Here is an 18,345-nt window from a genome sequence, read left to right as displayed (position 1 = left end):
ATTCTGGCCCAATGTCATTTTTTCTAGTTTCCACACTGGCTGAGAAAGCAGTATGAATACAGCAGGAGCAGAGAGAACCAAACAAGAGAGAAGAGGAGAACGAGAAGAGAAGGGGAAAGAAGAATACAGGTGAAATGAGTCATTTGATGTCTCTTGTAGAGAACATGTTTTAGCCTTCATATGGTTCAATTACATCCCAGTGAAATAGGCTAAACCTGTATAAAAAGGCTGAAAAACATATAGCCAGCTCAGGTAACATTTGGCACTTTCAGATAAAAGCATAACTGAAAATCCAGATTAGGAATCAATCGTAATTATTAAAACACCAGGCTGGACAGGAAGTAGATGCTGTTTGTTGAGTGCTTTACTCAATCTGAACAGATCTGAAAAAGGAAACCTCCCAGCAGGATGCCTCCAATGAGTTAGCCAAGACTGTCTTTTTCTCGAAATGATAAACTTTAATACATTAACTTACGTATTAGTCAAATAATTTTGATCTGATGTAGCTTTAGCATAAGCTAAATCTCAGTCCAGAGATGAGGGGCTGGATTCTCCGATTTGAAGATTAAGTGCTGACGCCGACATAGGAATCATGGCATTTTACGCCTGTAAAACGGTGCAAAGGTTGCACCAATCCTCCCTGCGACGGGGGCCTAGCAGGCACGCAGCGTAAAGCCCCCGGCTTTAGCTGCGGATACGGCGGAGAATAGCCGAGTCCGTGGCCCCACATACGCACGGCGACGGCCTGCACGCGGATCCGGCCTGCCAAAAACTGCCGCCCTTTGACCAGGCTCGCCACCCCCGATCCAGTCCCCACCAGTGCCCCCAACCCCCGCCAAAGCCTCCCCACCCACGGAACGTCTCCCACCTGACTGTAGCGGGGCTGGACTCAGTCCGCAGCTGCCACGCCGGGTTCACAAAAATAAATAGCATGAGTGACACACACCGTCAGGAACTCGGCCCATCGGTGGTGGAGCATCGGGGGAGGGGTGACATCTTGAGGAAGTCATGGTAGCATTCGGCGTACTCTGCGAGTATGCTGTTTTAGTGGCGGTGGAGCATTGTAAAAGCGGCGCCGCCCCCGATTTTGGCGCAAATGGGGATTCTCTGGCCGATCGCCAAACGCGATTTCGGCATCGCCGACCAGAGAAGAGAGGTCCTTTCAAAAATTAATTGACAGATGTTAATTTTTTTTAACTCACAATATGTTGGTATATTTCCTGTTTCACCTAATCAGATCTGTCTATGTATATCTAACATAGCTCATGGATATACTTGCTCAAATGATGCTGGATGTGGTCCATTGAGTTGACCTAACATCTCCACGTTACAGCTGCAGACGTAGGACAGCAACCAAGGGCAAAAAATCTGGATGACTTTAGCCCACTGCTGCATATAGATCGCTGCAGTAAGTGAGATTATCTGACACAGCAGGAAGCCTGGGACCTCGTAGTTTTAATTTAATGATACTCATCAGGCAGGACCCTGACGTGCTGGACAGACAGATAACCAGTAACATTTCTGCTTATTCATTTGCACAGTTAAATCCATTGAAAAGCTAATTATTACATATTTGAGTACTTCATGATTTTCCATGTTGTACTTTTATTGTCATAGTTTAACGAGATGCTATCATTTACAAGTGCAATTATGTGCAAACAACCTTGTTAAACAAATTGCTAACATAAGGTAAACAGTAAAAATGGCAATAAATGTAAACTTACTCATCAGAAACTCATAAGACAATACAACCTACTGCATGCCTGCCAATAAAATATCATTCCCGGGTAAATGTCATTAATATCTATTTGCACACCATGCTGGCAAAACAAGCAGGCCTTTAATTCGTGCAATGGAAAAGAAGGAAAGTCTCAAGTTCTATTCACTCCTGTTTCATTGTACACGGTTCCTTTTTCTATCACAGGTGGTGGTTTGGGAAATAACATTAGTGTACTGTTAAGAATTTTGGAATCACAAAATTAACATATTTTCCTTTACTTATTTGAATTTTTTGACCCATTTAGATTCATGTTCTTGCACACCATGTTGGGCCAAAATACACAGCAAGAGTATTTTTATATCATCTTTTTGGAGGAAATGCATGCCAAAATACCATCGATGGTCAGTACACTACTCTTCACAATTTCCTTCAGAGTTATATTGTTTAGCATTCACCGGGACAAATAGACATGTGCTCAGTTTTATTCGTCATTCAAAAGGAAGGCATGCCTGATGGTTCAGCACTCGCATGCCATTGTTTTGTACTGCCACATTATTTATTACTAACTAATTTATTACTAATTTATTACTACCAAACGGGCCATTTGACTTTGAAACTTGTCAAATGATACAACTCCATACCGCAATTTGAAGAAATATATAGCTTATTGTCCATCTGTAATTTTCAACTTGCCTTTCGTCCTTTGCTCAGGTTGATTGCTAACTAATGTGTGAGATACACTGTTCTCTATTTGGTGTTGAGCCTTAGATTACCACCAAACAAATTGGAGACCAACTTCTCGCAGGTCTTTAGGGTTTCCTCATTTGGTTTGACTTCAAGAATCCAAACTTGAACAGCTGAAAAGTAAAATATGGCAAGAGTCAAACACAGCTCAAGACCAGAACATTGAACCCCAGAACTAACAGTCAAATTATTTTAGACAGATCTGAAATCAATTTTGAAAACTCATTTACGAAAGCAAGTAAGAATTGCAAATTTTCAGCTATTTGTAAAACACAGAAAGGAAAAAAGGATCTGGTGAATTGTTTAAAATGGACAGCTAAACAAGTAAAAGTTAATAAGTTAAAAAGTTAATAAAAGCAAATAAATGCTCGCTCCCACCTGCTTCCCAAAATCCACAAAGAGGACTACCCAGGTAGACCCATCATATCAGCCCCATCTAGCCCTATTCAACTAACTTCTTCCTATCTCGACTCCATTTCACTTCCCTTGTCCGGTCCTCTCACCTATGTTCGAGATTCACACGATGCCCTGCGTCACATCAACTATTTCAGTTTCCTGGCCCTAACCTCCGCCTCTTCACTATGGATTTCCAATCCCTCTACATCTCCATCCCACCACCAGGAGGGTCTCAGGGTTCTCTTCTTCTTTCTCGAGCAATGACCCGAACAATTCCCATCTACCACTCCTCTGAGCTCGTTCTCTCAATCAGCAATTTCTCCTTTAACTTGTCTCACTTCCTGCACATAAAAGTTGTGCCCACATGGTACCCATAGGTACCCCTTTTGTGGGGTATATGGAACATTCCTGGTTCTAGACTGTGGTGGTATGTATTAGGGGTAATACGGTACACCACGTGTCGACAGGCTATTGGTGGAGGGATGCCAGGTCCTGATAGGATGTGCCACCTACTGGACTCCACCCAGAAATGCCGGTATAAGAACCCAGTTTTTCCCTCCATTTCCCTCAGCAGCTGCATTCTGTAACCACGCTGCTGGGGATAAAGTTCTGCTTAATAAAGCCTTCAATTGACATTACCTCAACCTGCCTCGCGTCATATTGATGGTGCTACATAGACTTACTCCGACCTTCTGCCACAACTCTTCCTCCGTTACATTGATGACTGTATCGGTGCAGCTTCAACCTCTCAGCTGGATTTTGGAAAAATGTATAGACATTGCTTCCGATCTCCACCCCGCCCCCACGTAGGGTGTGGTCAGCCTAGGTTCCTCCTTATTTCCCCGCCCTCCCCTCCCCCTCCCTTTTCTTTCCTGTTTGTGATCTCTCTGTGGGCCCGCCCTCCTCTTTGTTCTGTTGACTGTTGGCTACAACAGGTCCTGGAACAGGTTGGTGAATGGCCTCTCGGTCGCGTGGAAGCCCTCTTCCACCCCATGGATGGTGAATTTGATTTTCTCCAGTTGGAGGAATTCCACCAGGTCTGCCAGCCAGTCTACAGCTTTGGGTGGTGCTGTTGAACATGAGCCAAGCAGGATTCTTCAGTCGGCGATTAGGGAGGCCTCTCCATAAAAGGTTCTGGCTGGTCTGATACCCCGAAGACTGCTACCTTTGGGTACCCTTACCCCCACAACCTTGGATATTGTCTCAGAGAAGGCTCTCCAGAACCCAACATGTCTGGGGCATGCTCAGATCATGTGGGTGTGGTTGGCTGGGCCTCCCAATGTACCATCTACATTGTCCTCCACCTCTGAGAAGAATGTGCTCATTCGGGTTCCGGTTAAGTGTGCTCTGTGTACCACTTTCAGCTGCATTAGACTTAGCCTTGTGCATGTGGAGGTGGAGATGACCCTGCTCAGTGCTTCGCTCCAGAGTCCCCACTCGATGTCGATCCCGAGCTCTTGCCCCCATTTTTCTGTACTCTCGTCCAGTGGGGAGCATGCTTTTCCCAACAGTCACTCGTACAAGTCCCCATAGTTTCCCACTCCTACGTTGCCCACGCCTAACAGTTATACTTGTAGTGTTTGTCTTGGTGCCTGTGGGTATGTATTTGCTTCGCTATGGAGGACATTTTTGACTTGCATGAGTCGTTACCTTGTTCCCCCTGGTCAGTTGGAGCTTATCTGTCAGTTCTTTTAGCGATCATAGTATGTTCTATTCTTCACAAGTTTAGTTGGATGAGATAGGGAGAGATTGGAGAGAGGGAGAAGGGATTACCCAGAAATTTCTGTTAAGGATTGAGGGAAAATACATATTCTTTACAACAAGCATTGAGAAAACTGCAAACCTCAATGGCCAGATTATGCAAACTGTGACAAGTTCACATACGTGTTTTCCAACTAATGTATGGGAAGGATCTTATAATTTTGCAGCTATTCACTGTAAGTGTTGGATACCTATTTATGGGGTGTCTCAAAAAAAAATCACAGCAGGAAGATTTGGACATCCCTGTATTTCTCTGCCATTTTTAACCCTGTAACGCCTTGTGAACTGCAACAGCACACACGCATCAATCTAAGTGAAAATGACAGCCTGAGAGTAACAAGACCTCCTGGTTTTGGTTCAACTTAATTTGATTCATGTGAACTGTTTGTCTGTGGAAGGAAACAATGGCTGCAAATAATGCTGGGGCTGGTTTAGCACAGTGGGCTAAACAGCTGGCTTGTAATGAAGAACAATGCCAGCAGAGCGGGTTAAATTCCCGTAACAGCCTCCTTGAATAGGCGCCGGAATGTGGCGACTAGGGGCTTTTCACAGTAACTTCATTGAATCCTACTTGTGACAATAAGCGATTATTATTATTATTATGCTTATAACCTTATTTCTACTGGCAAACACTGTTCCCAACTGGAAGAATGAAGTAGCAGAAAGAACAACACCATATCCAGCATTTCCACAAAACAAATCCGTTACCTGATACAATTATTGATTCGAAGATCAGCAGGGAAGATCAACATTTCCAGAATGTTAATCATGGAAAACCCTCTAATAAAGGTGACTCATAGAAAAGATTATGGATTATGAATCTGCATCCATGACTCTCATAAATGTAGAGCGCTGAACACCTAAATATTTGGAAAAGCGCAACACCCATGATGAAGCAGCTTGGCTCAACCATAATTCAACAAGCACAAGCACACACTGGCACTACATGTACTTTAGAGAATAGGAAAGGGAGTTCAGAACTGGCTAATGCTGCATAACATCTCCAGATTGGGCCAGGCACCTTCATCTTTGCTTGAGGGCACCTACATCTTGTTCAATGTCAGCTCTGGTTTGTGTGCAACCCTCATTATATCAGCACTTAGCATCTGTGCCTGGGACAGAGCCATGAACCATGAGCCAAGTGTAGAGGGAATAATTCCCAGGAACTGGCCTGCCACATGCTGGTCGAGGTAAAAGAAGGCGGATTAAGGCTGGCACTGTATAAAGGCATCAAGACTACTGCCAGCAAACTAAGCAGAGACTTGCAATATTCACTGCCTGTCTTCACAGAGCAACTGAACTTGCAAGAACTGGAACTCCTTCCCACTACCAAACAGGGAGGATTATTGCAGGACAATGTGAAGCCAGATCTGGGGAGTAACAGTGATGTGGGAACATCCAAAAGTTATTTACTCTTAATCACCAACCTGCATTTGGAAGGTCACATATTAGCTGTCATATTGTGGAGAGAGTAGTCATCACCTGTTTGATGGCTGTGTTAATATATTAACTTTGTTTAAATAGTCAAGAACCCCAGCATAATTTGGCTCCTACATTTTATCTAGGGAAAACATGAAGAACATGAAGGGGTGGGAAATCTTTGTCTTGTTGCTTTGCAAACTTAAAAACAGCTTGGCTATAATTCCAATGTTAAAAAGTAACTGTTACTTGGGGAAAGCTAATTGCTTGTAGACTCATGTACCCAACTTAGGAAACCATTTTCATTGGTGGAATTTGACAATCATCAAGTACCGAATACTTTGCTAACTTACTCAGAAGACCACAGACTGTTCCTCTAGGCAAATGAAGAGTTGAGGCTGTGCATCCCCTGCAGTTAGTTCATGCAGATGGGATCATTTATATCAGAGAATAAGAAGAGGGATGTGTACATCCCTGGTGGATGAACAATATAAGGATAGAAACTGTGATCTGACTAAAAAAAAGTCAGTTCTCGGTGGGATGAAGGGGGCATTCCTGGAGCTTGTTGTGCCCAGAACGACCCCGCTAACTAATGGCACTGCGTTTTCAGGCCCCGGCGGGAAACGGAGCTCCTCAGGAAGCGATTGGTACGCCATTTCGACCCCCCGACGTGACACCCAGACTCCCCTATATCAGCCTATAAGTAGGTTCTCGAGCCCCTCTGCACCCTGCCATATGCGGATAGGGCATGCCCAGGCGTGATGCCCAGCAAGGGTAAAATGCCTGCTTTGCACTCTGGCAGTGCCCTTGGATGGCACTGGTAGGATGCCCAGGTGGCAATGCCAGGGTGCCAGGATGGCAGTACCAAGGTACCCGCATGGCATCAAAAGTGCCTGGGTGCCACACTACCCAGATACCGCCCTCCAATAATCAGGGATACCCCTCTTTCCATCTGGTCCCCATATGTGGCAATGAGTGCCGAATGGCATATAGCCGGGGTCTCCTCAGCGAGGCCTGTGAATCCCAGGAGCCAGTTCCATCTGCTGCAGCAGGGTTAAGTGCGCTTTTAAACTCACTTTACTCTGCAAGTCTGGGACCCGCCCATTGTGGGTGGGATTCAGATCGCGGTCTCGCGGTATCTCGTTAGATCTCCCCAGGCATAATGACCATTGGGGAACCCGGAAGAGGCGTCTTCCAGGATCTACTGGCTGGATCCGATTCCAGTGGGACGCGACCGGCAAATCTTGCCCAGAATGTCTTCTCCTTTTGAATCAGAGAATCCATAGAGTGCAGAAGGAGCCAATTTGGCCCATTGAGTCTGCACCAAACCTCCGAAAGAGCACCCACCCTGGCTCACTCCCCCGCAACCCCATATCCCCACCTAATCTCTGGACGCTCGGGCAAGTTAGCATGGCCAATCCATCTAACCTGCACAATGTTAGAAAAATCTTAGGACAACCGAAAATCAGAGCAAGGTGGGCAGCCAAGTGAGCCAGAGCTGACCGTTCTAGTCCCAAGGACCAGATTGTACCTTTTTTTTGTTCATGGGATGTGGGTGCCATTGGTAAGGCCAATATTTATTGGTAATCCCACATTGCCCTCCAGATATTCTTGTGAAATGGCCTTCTCTAATTGTCGCAGCCAGTGTGGTGTGTGCACACCCTCCGTGTTTGTGTCTCATTTAACATACCAAAAAACATTTGGATAAGAATAATAATACTTTTATTTGTCAACGTATATATTAAAGCTTGATATTTGAAACAATTCAAGCCGGTATTATATGGAAGTCAAACTGCAGGAGTAACTCTGTGGCAGGAACCACAGGAGAATTAATTTCTCCGTTTTCAATGGCCTTGTGGACAAAAAACTGACGAATATTGCTCGTCATCTGTTGCAGCCTGGATGAGGACTGTGACCATCCCTGTCACAGACAGTGTTTTGTGTATCCTGGTGCTTATCTCCAATTCCTGCTGCAACTGGTGACACAGGTCCGTCTGCTGAAGCATACCTTTCTTATACACTGCACCTTTGTCATGTTGAGATTAGACATCCTGTTGAAAAAAACTCCCAAAAAGCTTCAAATCCTCCGTTGTCATCTTTTTGGAGCCTATGCAGATCTGTGCTGCCATGTTGGTTTCTGCTGTTGCAGTCTCAATGGCAATCCGAGCAACACTGGCATCTTTTCCAGTACTACTGCAGCCACAGAAGTGACAGAGTATACTGCAGCCAAAAAGCAACTCTCCAACTGCTATTCATTATGACAAACCTTTCAAACTCACCCAAGCAGCCAAGAATTGATATCGAAATCCCCAGCTGCCAAGAACGATTATCCTGATATTTAGCTTAATGGCAGTATGGATCCTTTTAAATATCCTTGCTTCCAATTGCTTGCTAAATGTTTGCACCATCTTTTCTAAACAGACTTAAGAATGAGTGAAACAAATACTCCTGGACACCAATTTGCTAAAAGGGTCCGAATACATGCACAGTCCCTTATTATACATATTTGCATTAGGTAGTATTAATTTCAGGTAGCCACCTGGGTTGTGTTAGCCAATTTGGCGACTGCCACATTTTCTGGTGCATGTAATTGGTTAGGTTTAACCCAGATTTTATTTCTGAAACTTGTCCAAAACACAAATTTCTACATCCAAAATCGATTGCATTCCACCTCAGTTTTCATCATTGCGTATCTCATCACAGAAAGCCGCAAATCAAAGTCTCAGTTTCCTTTTTGTTCAGTTTAGGTCTTAAAATGCTCTCAGTGGACCACTGTGAATTTTACAATCAGTTTCTCATTATGGGAATTCCTTTTGGAATTCCAATACAATCCAATTCAGTCAATTTCCTCTAACAGTCCCTCGGTGAAAATGAAAAATCAGATGCTTCTCATTGTATATTCTGCAATAATTATATTGTCATTATTGCTCACATAATATTTTAATGCTTATCTAATTATATTTTATTACCGATACTGTAATTGATAGGCTTTCGCTTCATGTTTGGTGGCTCTCAGGTCTTTCGTTTCATCCTGTTTTATCGTGCATTACTCATTAATGGATCTGTTAATAGAATTACAGTCCAAAACATTTATCATTTCAAAGCAATTTAAATTTGCCAAAGTTTACAATGATTCATTTTGATATGCAGCATCATGTTTACATGTCACTGAAACGCTTCAAGACATGAATTACAAATACAGGAGGACCTATCATTTCGTTCAGACTAGATGCTGCTCTTCAGGTAAGGACAGCACAAAGAACCTTTGAGTTATAACCCTTGCTGAAAGTTGCCTTTTTCAATCCATATAATGCATTCAAATAAATGAATGCTGTACTCCAACAATCCATGATGTGATTCTGCCCCACTCTGAAGGGGACATGAACTGTAAACACAGTGGAGCTCAGGCCAGGTTGACTTAAATCCAAAAATAAATCCGTTTGGGATGCTGGGGTCGGGAGGTAGGGTTCATCCATCATAATCCCCCTCCCACAGTCTTCCCACAGGGCTCAGTAGTAAATGGTGGGGGGTGCGGTTATGCATTAAATTTACCCGAAAAAGTCACAAACATTGAATCCTGGTGATAGCAATTCAGAACAAGAAGCAAGTACAGAAAGAGAAAACAATGAAGATGGTCACAAAGGCAGATGAAGAGAACACGCTTGCCTATTATGTGCGGCAAGGTAGCACAGTGGGTAGCACTGTCTCTTCACAGCTCACAGGGTCCCAGGTTCGATTCCTGGCTTGGGTCACTGTCTGTGTGGAGTTTGCACGTTCTCCCCGTGTCAGCGTGGGTTTCCTCCGGGAGCTCCGGTTTCCTCCCACAGTCCAAAAACATACAGGTTAGGTGGATTGGCCATGCTAAATTGCCCTTGGTGCCCAAAGCTTAAGTTTAGTGCTCTTTCCAAGGGCAGGTGCAGACCCGATGGGCCAAATGGCCTCCTTCTGCACTGTAAATTCTATTCTATTTCTCCATCACTGCAAATAAATTATCTTTAAGTCCTTATTCATCACATTTTTCAAAGACTAAAGATGCAAAAGGAAACCCCATTACTGAACCCCTTATTCTCTTTTCTGTGATGATTTTCAGCACTGAAGCTTCAAAGGGGCATTGTCTTCATGAATAAAAATTGACAGATTCTATTTTTTAAAACGACATGTCAAAATGTCACAAATCATATCAAACCACGTTACTAAAATCTAACAACACAAACTTTCTCCACAAAAGAAAACATTTGCTAAACACCTTTCTATGATGATTGTGCCAGGAAAGCAATAATGGCATAAAACAGTGATGTTTCATTCAAAATACCATAAAAATGCTATATTTAAACTTAACCATGATCATATAGGCACTGAAGGAGCATAAATTGGAACTGAAATTCAAAGTGGTTTGAACTTGACCCCTTTGAATTTATTCATGATTTTCAAAATTGCCCAGATATGGCTCGGTTTAAATTCAGCTAAAATGATAAAGCTAATCCCTTTTGTTAATTGCTTTTTCTCAAATAGCATACACAAGTGAGGGGTTAATCGAGAAAATGACAGAGACACAAAGGCAGTAATTAACTAAATAAACTTATTTGGATTGAGCTAATTTTCAAAAGGATGAAATGACATGGCAAAGTTATAGAAAGTACATCTTGACCTTTACATGTGGAAAATGGGAAAAATATTCTTTGTAGCTTCAATGTGTAGCAGGCGAATCAAAAGACTGGCAAGTGGGAAGAAAATGGTGCTTGTTGCTGCTGTGGAAGAAACAAGAAAGAACGGAGCGTGTGTTTGTAAGGTGAAAAATTCAGCCTTCTGCTGGAAGATGAAAAACATGACGGATAGAAGAAAATTGCTGACAGTGATGGGAGGAGGAAAGAATTGATGCCATGTTGTGTTATTGAGAGAATAGATGGAAAGTCATGCCGCTGTCACAAGATAATTGCAGCATTTCCTGCACTGAATCCAGGTTCTAAAAGTGATGCTTCTGAAGCTGACCATTTTAGCAATCCCTCTCCATGCCCTGTCAGCGTGGTGTGTTGTGGTCCTCCAGCACTGGCTGGAAAGAAAACATCCCTCCTCACTCTCATGTATTCCAGCAGAACCTGTGGGCAGGTCTCAAGGGAGCCCGAGCCTTATAATTCATTTAGAAGCAATTTCCTTTTCCAGCAATGAAATGGAGTAATCTTGTAGAGAAAAACGAATTCAAGTTGTAATAGGCCTCTGACTGAGCAGCCGGAAAACGCACTCCAGCAGTGAACAGGTTTCAGCATATCCATTGAGAAACACATCCATGGGGCTTGGGTGATTAAACATCACAGGCCTGCTCTCTGGGGCACCGAGGAGTTCCACGCTCTTTCCACACATCCATTTAAAACCTCCAAGAGTCAAAATCAAGGTGCGGTTTGGCCAGTTTCACTGAACGTCAGCAGTCACAGGCCAACTTGTAGAAATTTGTAAGCATGGCCCTCTTGATTTTATGCAGTCTTTACTGCTTTCATTTTCCTTGCTGTCACTGAATGGTTTGGAATGACATTAAAATCTGAACCTGAAGGAGGTAAGAGAAATTCATTGTAACCCCATCCCCGGTTGAGCTGGAATTCCAGTTCACACAGAAGGAGAGCAAGGGAGACCCCAACCAAATCTCTGACCACTTGCCAGTCTCCCTGCCTTAACTCCAGCATCTCCATCTCCCTTATATTATCCCATCCTCCCCTCCTTCTCCACTCCCTCTTTTGCTCTTTCCATTACCCTGTCTAGGACAGGGCTCATTTATCGCTCCCATACTTTAACCACTGCAGCTGTTCTCACTTCACTTTGACATGAGTGTCATCATGTTCCTGAAATAAAATAAAATCCGAAAAATGAAATGTAAAATCATTTCCAAGTCTTCAGGGAAATGCAGAGAGACTCTTAAATCCTCACAGGATGAACAGACGCAACTTTGTAACTGTCAACTTCATTCGATGCACAGTAAGTATGCTGGGAAACTTGCAAACTGCGCCTAGTCAGCACACATTAACGTTATTGAAATCCTTTTCTTTTAGGTAAAATATGCAATAAAAACAGTGTCTTTGAGGTTGGGGCTTTGAGATTTTAGAAAATGCAGGTGTAAAAGGCAAATGTGGTAATTCAGTGAGTAAATTTAATCATGTTATTGTGAAATATGTAATTTTACATTATATTTTATGGACATTGGACAATTAAGTGTCATGGGAGTGTCCCTTTAAGAATAATTTTGTCTTATCACATGGCTTCAGTGATGTCATTGTGTGGGTTGCGCTGGGCTATGGCTCTGAGTTTTACTTTCGTTTTCACATTTGGCTGCTGTAGGATCAGAAAGAGAAGTATTTTGGCCTCTCTCTCTATTTTCAATTTTAAAGAGTCATTCCAAGGAAGAAAACCAATAATTACTGTTACCTACTGTTTTGGTAAAAGGGGTTTCTGATTTATGGGATGTTGTTATTAAATTGAAACAGTTCAAGGGGGAGATTCATTAAGGGTTATATATAGAGTACTGTAGCTGTATGGGGTATTTATGTTTGTGGTTGATAAAAATGCTTACAGTGTGTGTTTCTAAAAATGTTAACTAAATTCGTAGAATAAACTTTGTTTTTAATTAAGAGTGCTTCAAGCCTCTGTGGAATAACACCTGAAAGGTGCTCGCCGTAATCAAAATTAATAAACAGTTGTAGGTCAGATGAACTCCATGATATACTTCGGAGTTTTCTAAACCCTTGCCCATTATACAAGTTACCGATAAAAATATAGCAGGTGTAAATGCTTTCAAAAAGCATTAAAAAGCACCTTCTTGTTTCTTCCATAAATCCTTAATCGCTTCAAGATTTGACTTTTCAGCTGCTTTGCAGTGACTCAAGATCCCAAAAATCAGCCCAGTGCTCTAAGAATTCCTCTTGGCTAAAAGCTCCCTTCCTGTGATATTAAACTCCAGAATGCCTCTCAAAGCTCATTTTACCTCTATGATTGCCTCCCAGTGTTACCAAATGCTTAAGTTCCTTAAACATAGTGGGTGCGATTTAACAGGAAGAAAAACAAGAGTCCTTTTTTGGACACGTTTCGTGGGGTGTTACGGTGCCGTGAACGACTTCGCTATCAAACGGAACTTATTTTTGGGCCTTGGTGAAGAACGCCCCACAGAGGCCGTACTTACATTAGTTTCCTGCACTCATGATCGCAGCTCGCCAGTGCAGGAAGATTTTGAGGTGCCATTTTTAAATGTCATCCCGCTCCTTGGATCTGCCTCCCCTCCCCACAGCAGCCTCCAAACCCCCCCAACACCCCAACTTACCTGTTAGGGGGTCATTGGAACCCCACCTCATAAGCGAAGGGTACCCCTGGGCCCGATCCCTGGCAGTGCCAACTTGGTACCCAGGCACCTTGTCACTGTTAGCTTGACGGCAATTCCAGGGTGGCAGTGCCTGGGTGCCTGGGTGATTTTGCCAAGATGCCAGGTTGGCAGTGCCAAGGTGCCCAGGTGCCAGTGGGAGTGCCAATGTATCACCCTGCCCAGAGCCCAACCACCCAGGAGCCTCCGAAGAGACCAGTGTTAAATGGCGCCATGGCAAGGTCTCCAATGTGCGGGCAGTCGATCCTGAACCTTGGTAGAATCGGGTACAGATTGTGAGTGGAAGTGAGCCGAAGTGCTCACTTAAATATGCAAATCTGGATCCTTCTTCGTGAGGGCAAGATCTAGATCGCGACATCTTGCAAGATCTCGTCAGATCTCATGAGGCAGATGTGACGAGGCCGTTCGCTCGGGCCCAGTTTAAACTATATAGCAAACATAATACATATTTTACAACTTGAAGCAAAGCACAATCTTCTCCTGTCACATTTCACTTAGCGAGGTAATTGAACTGACCTTCGTGTCTTTATGCATCGTACACACATTTATATAGAGCTCAGATTCAGAGGTGCGAATTAGGTTAAAATGATTGATTTGACATTTCACCAATTATGTTGAATTTTCAAAAATAATTGAAGGCTGCCACCCACATTGCATTTTTCTGTCACTTTTTCATAGGGCTTGAAACTAAACATTTTGAGGATGGAACAAAGTTGCTTTTCACCACATACTAAAATGGCTGCACAAAATACAATCTGAAAACTTGCAAGGTCAATATATACACCCTCTCGGAATGTACACTACTTTCGCAGCATATAACTGTGTTGAACTGGAATATTTTGTTTATGTCTGAATTATTTTGTTTCTTCATTTAATATAAGTACTTTAAACTGCCAGTACTTCAAATGAGTGCTATTCATTCTTTAAGAGTCAATTTGTTGACTGTCATGCCAGTGACAGAAGCACTGGTGCATCTTTAACATTGTCATTACAAAGAGTTAGTGCCTCACAAAACATATCTTGGTTTCTATTTGCCCAGTTGCCCAGTTATATCTGCTTTTGTAGTTAGTTTTCAACAAATGTTTTTACCTTCTAATCTCATAAGAATTCGCTGCTGAGAATTCTGTGCAGTGACGCACTTTTTGATCAATGCTTAAGCATCGACGTGCGTGATTCAAAACTGCCCAGTATCGGTCAGCTTATTTCATTTGGCCGCAGAATTACATAAAAGCGACATTGCAGCTTTGTCTGAATACATCTCTAAAATCGCACATAGACTACGGGCTGAATCTTCATTATGGGGTTCAGGTCCTGAATTCGGGTGCATTTCCCCTGAACTCACATCACATCGGCGCACAACACCCGGCATATTTTTTTTGAAGGGCAGATCAGGTGCACAGTTGCCATCCAATTAAGGAAGGCAAGCAGAATCCTCAAGCTGAGCTAATAAGAGGCCCTCTAATATTGACACTGACATCTCCACCATCAAAGGCATTGCTGCCAATGTAGGAGAGAGAGAGGAGCACTTCAAGATGAAGGCACCCTCCGAGAACATTCCAACAGCTCAAAAATATAAAGAGGTCACGGCTACCACTGGGCGACCAGCGGCCATGAGCAGAGGTTAAAAAGAAAAGATGGAGCCTGGGTCCCTGATCTGCCGACGGGACGGATGGTTGCCTCCGTTCATTGTAATGTTCTCTGTATGCACGAATGGCGAGGTCTTTGTAGTTGAAATGATCAGAGAACATACAGCTTTGTAAATGAACAAAATGGTTTATTAATTAACTAAATCACTAAAGGATTTCTATGATGTAAGATCACAGTTGGATATTACGGCTAAATATAAATTACTATTGACTCAGGAGCTGCTCGATATGCGACTGTACTCGGTGCTTGTTACCCAGATTCTGTCTCTGTGAGCTGTCCAGGAGATTACCTCCTATCTCCATGTGGCCTATCTACCAGTGACCTACTCCTGTCACCACACCACCTGTGGTCGGATGCTAGAATCTCAATCTATGCATACGGCACGTATCTATAATTACAGTTTGGTTATTAAATTATACACAAATTATATTCTATATATCATTACATTCATTGGCTGTGATTTAGCCTCAACTGGGGAAGGGCTCAGAGGCAACTGGAAAATTCCAGTCAACATCAGCACAGTGGCCTCAGTAAGCATGTGCCCCCACCCACATCTTGGATGTTTGAAAATGGCCCAAAGTAGGGAACATGTCAGCTGGTGGTGGCAATTACAGGCACATCCATCTCCAGTGCTATCTTCACTGCTGTTCAAAAACCCAACCCCGTATCCTATCCATTCAGTCACGAAGCACTCAACTGTCAGTCACTCAAAACCATTTGTTTTATCCCTGCAATGAAAAATATTTTAAAAGGGCTCTAGTTTTTTTTTCATTTTAACCTTTGATGAATTAGCCCACAATTACTGCTTATTGCAAAGTATGTTATCATAATCAACTTTTGCCTCTCACTGCTCTAAATAACACCATCTGCAAGTAAACCTTGCTCAATATCTCAGTGTAAAACCGCTCGACTTGGCTGAGATTAACTGTCTTCTGGTGAGAAGGAGAGAGAAAAGCCAATGTGATGACTGAAAATGAATGTTGTTGGCTCACAACATGCTATCCCAATGGGATAAATCAGGTCACATTTCATTGAAAAGGAAGTGAAAGCATGCCTATGGAACTAGATTATTTACGCGAATGAGACAGTAATACTGGACTAAATTATAACTACGACAATCAACTTTAGCAATAAAACAATTGTTGGATTTTTGGACCATACGAGGAACTTTTGTGCAACAGCTTTTCTCGACCAAAGGCTAGGATGAAATTCTGTCATAATTTCAGTGTTCTGTGATACTCATGGGCCCCAAACTTTGCCAAGACGTGGGGCGGGATTCTCCGATAATGGGGCTAAGTGCTGACGCCGTCGTAAAAACCATTGCGTTTTACGACGGCGTCATCGGGCCCCCAGGTGCATCGATTCAGTGGCCCGCAACGTGAAGCGCCCGATCGGCCGCTAATACCAGAACTGCGTCCTCTCACCGTGCCTGAGCAGAGGGTACTCAACGTCGTTGGCGGACCCGAGGAGTAGGAGGTTGCCGATGCCGAGATCAGAGGCGCGCCACCAAGTGAGACCCCCTTGCCTGGTTGCGGCCGCTCACAACACATGTATCCTCACCTCACCCACTCGGCCCACCCCCTCACCTCCTCATCCCATCCCCTCATGCACCGCCTCACGCACCCCCTCACCCCCTCACCTCCTCAGCCCCCCCCTCACCCCACCCCCTCACCCCACCCCTCACCCTACCTCCTCACCCCATCCCCTCACCCCCCACCCCCTCACTCTACCTCCTTACCCCATCCCCACATCACATAATGCCTCACTCCCATCCATCTGTCGATCCATACATGCTGTCTTGTTTCTTGCAGGGCCAGCCGGTGATGGTTCCGGCCCATCCGGCGCCCCCAGCCAGTTTCAGGGCCGGTGCCCCCAGGGACGTAAGTATCGACGGGGAGGGCAGCCATCACAACCGCCCTCTACCTAATACGAGCCAGAACACAGTGACACACAGGACACCAACACATAGGGGATGCAGACACAGCACACAACGACACAGGGGACCAACACACAGGGGATGGACACAGAGCACATAATGACACAGGAAACCAACACACAGCACAACATGAACCTGGAGACCCCGGACCTCGAGTCCGATGACGACATAGACTTCCCGCCACTGCTATCTATCATACCCTCCACCATCTCAGAGACTATTACCTCGGTTGGGATCTTTAGTGAGGAGGCTCCTGGGACACGTACTGCTGCGCACCACTCAGCCGCTCCGGTACAGCAGGTGGAGGTAGCAGCAGCCAAGGGGCCAGACGGTCGGAGGGCAGACCGGCTCCAGCAACCAGCTGCCGCCCAGATGGACCCGGGTTCCTGGAATATCCACTCCCACCCACAGATCAGATGAAGTCAGCAACCCAGGGACCAGACAAGGGATTGACGGCCGGCTTCCAGTGCCTGCAGACGCAGGTGGAGGAGTCCAACCTCGTGCAGGGCCAGGGAATGGGGACGGTCATGCGTGCCACCCAGGCCAAAACCACACAGGTGGCATCCGCGGTTGAGGCTATGGGGGTGACGGTGTCGGACATCGGTCAGGTTATGCAAGGCGTGGGGCTATCTGTGCAGGCGGGGGCCGTGGCCCAGGACATGGCTGCCCACTCACAGGCAGCCATGTGCCTGAGCAAGCTACAGGTTGCAGTGGTGCTCCTCAGCGTGGCCCAGTCTCAGCAGGCCATGACTGAGAGCATCCGCGCCATTGCCCAGGTGCTGGCCGGCATCGTACAGACCCAGAGGGAGATGGCGCAGTCCCAGAGGAAGATGGCACAGTCCCAGAGGGAGGGCCCCTCCAGAGCGGTCCAGGCACCTGAAGCGCATCTTCAGGACCCCAAAGCACCTCTCCACCACACCTCTAGTCGCACAATGGGCCTCATTGTAGCGGTTTTCCATGTCGCGTTGTGGCCTCCGTTTAGGCGTCATCATCCACGGCTGCAACGGGTAACCCCTGTCGTCCAGCAACCAGCCCCGAAGCCAGGGGAGGTATGCCTCGAACACTGCCCGGGTACCGGGCGCAGATGTACAGGATCTTCATCTGGTGGTCACCGACCACATGAACATTCATGGAATGGTACCCCTTCCTGTTCATGAACATCAGCCTGTTATCCGCTGGAGGCCGCAGGGCGATGAGCACCCCATCGATAACCCCCTGGACCATGGGCATCCTGGCGATGGCAGCGAATCCTGCTGCCTGGGCATCCGGTTTGGGCGCGGTCCACAGGGAACTGGTTGTAACGGTCCGCCAGGGCAAACAGGGCATTTGTGATGGCGCGGATGTACCTGTGCACCGATGCCAGCG

General features: G+C 45.0%; 1 protein-coding gene across 11 annotated transcripts in view; it reads right to left on the bottom strand.

Moving 5' to 3' along the window:
• Positions 1-18,345, bottom strand: part of chl1b (cell adhesion molecule L1-like b) — a 1,336,546-nt gene that overhangs the window by 910,877 nt on the left and 407,324 nt on the right. For 10 of the 11 annotated variants that reach the window (XM_072472185.1, XM_072472186.1, XM_072472184.1 and 7 more), the window contains one exon: positions 2,414-2,577. The exons of the other annotated variant lie outside the window; for it this stretch is intronic. The gene's annotated coding sequence lies outside the window, so the exon portion shown is untranslated. The remainder of the gene's footprint in view (positions 1-2,413; positions 2,578-18,345) is intronic. 11 annotated transcript variants of the gene reach the window in all.

Source organism: Scyliorhinus torazame, chromosome 13 (genome assembly GCF_047496885.1).
Source record: "Scyliorhinus torazame isolate Kashiwa2021f chromosome 13, sScyTor2.1, whole genome shotgun sequence".
Taxonomy (NCBI): domain Eukaryota; kingdom Metazoa; phylum Chordata; class Chondrichthyes; order Carcharhiniformes; family Scyliorhinidae; genus Scyliorhinus; species Scyliorhinus torazame.
Note: the sequence above shows the minus strand (reverse complement) of the source record. Positions and strands in the feature narration are given on the sequence as shown.